The sequence below is a fragment of the Mastomys coucha genome, unplaced genomic scaffold, assembly GCF_008632895.1.
Source record: "Mastomys coucha isolate ucsf_1 unplaced genomic scaffold, UCSF_Mcou_1 pScaffold4, whole genome shotgun sequence".
Taxonomy (NCBI): Eukaryota; Metazoa; Chordata; class Mammalia; order Rodentia; family Muridae; genus Mastomys; species Mastomys coucha.
Genome location: NW_022196910.1, coordinates 54,093,927 through 54,097,577, shown reverse-complemented (window position 1 = coordinate 54,097,577; position 3,651 = coordinate 54,093,927). Strand labels below are relative to the sequence as shown.

Genomic DNA, 3,651 nt, shown 5'->3' with positions numbered 1-3,651 from the left:
ATCCTGAACTTTGAGGGGGAAGGGGAGGGGGGAGGGGGAGAGAGAGGGGGAGGGGGAGGAAGAGGGAGAGGGGAGAATATTCTGGGAAAGAGTAAAGAGAGGAGAATTCGTTCTGAACTTTGAGGAAGTTGGACGCATGAAACTGAGAAGTGGCCAGCCATGTGGCAGACATAGAATAAAATAAAAGGGTTATATAAATTATGAACTAGTTGGGGGAATGAGCCAATGCTTATGGCCGAGGTATTTATTCATGAATAAGTCTCTTAGTCATTCTTCTGGGAATGAAGAGACTGGGTAAAAAAGCCTGTGGCTACAATGTGGGTCAATGATAGAGCACTCACCTATCGTGGGTGAAGCCCTAGGTTTGATACACAGGGCCACAAGCAAAGCATCCTGAAACAAAAGTTACACAGAAGTCATCTTGAGCTCCAGTCACGATTCCAACCAGTGCCCAGTGGGTTCTCCACCCTTTTTTTTCTTTAATTTTTTTATTCTCTGAGAATTTCATTTGAAACATTATATACTAATATATATTAATTATTATAGTAATGGTATAGAATTAATATATTAATTTAATATAATCATATTAACATAATGTTATGTTAATATAATTTTAATGTCTCTTAAAAGATTTATTTATTTATACTGTAGATCTCTTTAGGCACACTAGAAGAGGGCAATGGATTCCATTACAGATGGTTGTGAGCCACTATGTGGTTGTTGGGAATTAAATTTAGGACCTCTGGAAGAGCAGTCAGTGCTCTTAACCACTGAGCCATCTCTTCAGCCCCGTATAGTGTATTTTTTTTTATCATATTCTTTCCTAGCTGCCAATGCCTCCCAGATCTCTCTCCCAAGTCCCTCAGCTTCACATTTTCTTTTTCTTTTAAAAACTAAAACAACAAAAGCCAAACACAAGAAAATAAATCTATCAAAATTGATGGAGTCTGATTTGTGTTGGCCATCTACTCCTGAGCTGGGGCTGCCCTGGAGTGCCGCTCTCTGAAGAAAGCTCATTTCCCTTTTCCCAGCAAATAGCAGTTACAAATAACTTCTTGGCTGGGAGTAGGACTTTGCGCCCACTTCCTTCTCTCCAAGTTGCCATTTTTGTTCGGCTTGAGCTTGTGCTGGTCTTATGCCTGCTGCCACAGACTCCGTGTTCATATATGTACCAGCCCTGTTGTATTTGCAAAATGCTCTGAAAATTGTCCAGCACCTCTGGCTCTTACAATCTTCCTGCTTCCTCTTCCAGCAGCTCCCTGAGCCTGGTGGGGAGGAAGGGGTTCGATACAGACAGCCCACCTAGGGATGAGTGCTCCAAGTCTCTGTGTTAATTACAATCTTCTGTAATTACTCATCATCTGATGAGGCTGAGTGTGACATTGATCTATGGATGCATTGCTGTGCCATTAGGAGTCATTTTACTGCCTGATGTTTATGCAGCAGAGTAATTGCAGTAGGTTTTCTTTTGAAAAGCTATAAGAAAAGCTACTAATGTAGAAGGTTCTTATATAGTCCACATATATGTCTTCATATATATATACACATATACATATATATTCCACATATATCTTCATATATATTCCACATATATCTTCATATATATATATTCCACATATATGTTTTCACATATATATTTCACACATATACACACATATATGTTCCACCTATGTCTTCCTATATATATTTATACATATATATTCCACATATATGTCATCATATGTATATATATATATCTGATATATATATACATATATATATATGTGTGTGTGTGTGTGTGTGTGTGTGTATGTGTGTGTGTGTATATATATGGGATTTAAATGGTATTGCAGTAAATATTATTTGAGCGTTTCTACCCTACCTTAGATCATTTAGTTACCAAATAAAAGATACAAAATCTTTATATTTATAACAAACCTTCAAGTCCCAGAGTTGGTCAGACATCAGCCCTCTATGTTTTCTGTCTACTTCCCTGTCAGTAACCCCGAGATATCACTTGCATGTTCTGCCTGGGTTGCTCCTACTCCACCAGGCTGGCCTTCATGGCCACGTGCTCACAACCCACCTTCCCATGATGCCTTCCTTCTTATCCCTCTCCTCGTGGTCTCTTCTCAGATCGCAAGCCCAGGACCCAAAGCCCTGCCACAGGCTGTCAGCATCTTTACTAATCAATAGTTTTAAATTAAGGAGCAAGGTTTGCACAATGAAAGCTGGCATAGTGAGAATTCACTCATCTTGAGGCAGCTAGACCTTGGGATATAGGATTTAACATTACAATACATAGCAACAGACCAAACCTCAATGATATGGCATCATCATGTAATCAATGAGAAAGAAACCCTAATTAGATACCATATGCTACCAAATAAACCCCTCAATATCAGGAACAGGTTATGTATTTTTAAGTGACCACCCCCCAGACACTATGGGCGACTGCCAGTAGACACTGGCAGTCCATCTGCTATCCATAACTTGCTGGAAGACCCTATTGCTGAGGATACCACACATTTATGACACAGAACCTTGAGAAGTTGGGCTGATGCTCAACTAGAAGCTCCATAGTTCCCTACCAGTTAGGGTGCATGGTGTTAGAAGGCGCTGTACCTAGTACTAGGGGGAGAATATCAACCATGTCACATAGTAACATATCATGGAACTATGTGAGCTACAGTGATGGTTTGTCAGCATGACGTGCCCACATGCACCAGAGTGGCATGGATATTAGGTGGGTAACCAGCCAGTTTTTGCTGACATTGAAGGCCCATGAGATGGAACACATATTTGATATTGTTGATACAGTGAAATATAAATTGTATTTGATCTATGTATACCACTCAGACCTTGTTAACAGTATGGATTAATTAATTAATCGTTTTTTCGAGACAGGGCTTCTCTGTGGCTATCCTGGAACTCACTCTGTAGACCAGGTTGGCCTTGAACTTAGAAATTTGCCTACCTCTGCCTACCAAGTGCTGGGATTAAAGGCATGTGCCACCACTGCCCGGCGACAGTATGGATCTTAAGAGTGAGTGTTATACGTAACATGAATGAATCTAGGGATTAAATCTTAGAGTCAGGGCCATGAGGAAAAAAGATAGCTCCTGGGGAGTTCCTTTCTGGGGCAGTGCTGTGCCTCTTGAAGTATCTCTAAATATTTCCTTGTGGCCCCTTCTGTCATTTACAGCTTTCAAAAATCATCTCATCTGTGTTGCTAGAGAGGTGTTGCAAGTGTAGCTGCTATGTCACATGTGTGCCAGTAGGTGGCAGAGAGGAGAGAGGCTACGCCTATGCTCAGTGTTCTAAACATCTAAATGATTAGCAGCCTAACATTTCTGGAGGAGGGGGGGGGCGTGCTTGAGACGTGACCAGTCTAGAGCCAGGCATGCCTGGACAGGCTCCCAGGTTGGGGAGCAAGCTGGAGAGTAGGAGCTGGGTCTGTGGCCTCAGGCAGGGGTGAGTCAGAGACAGATGACTTTTTCACACAGCCATTCCAGCAGTCTGGGTGAGAAGCTAGCCCAAGATGATCATCAGACTATTGGCATGGGACCCGGACATTGAGCTAGCCTGAGATGATCACCAGTAGAGTGCCACACAGTACTGGTGGAGGTGGTGGGGCAGACCATGCCTGAGCTGACCTATGCCCAGCACCAT

General features: G+C 42.2%; 1 non-coding gene across 1 annotated transcript; it reads left to right on the top strand.

The window, feature by feature from the left end:
• The first annotated feature begins 3,204 nt into the window (after window positions 1-3,204).
• On the top strand, window positions 3,205-3,331 carry LOC116076614. Its single transcript, XR_004113022.1, has one exon. It is a non-coding gene; the product is annotated as a small nucleolar RNA SNORA17 (small nucleolar RNA).
• Window positions 3,332-3,651: the final 320 nt, after the last annotated feature.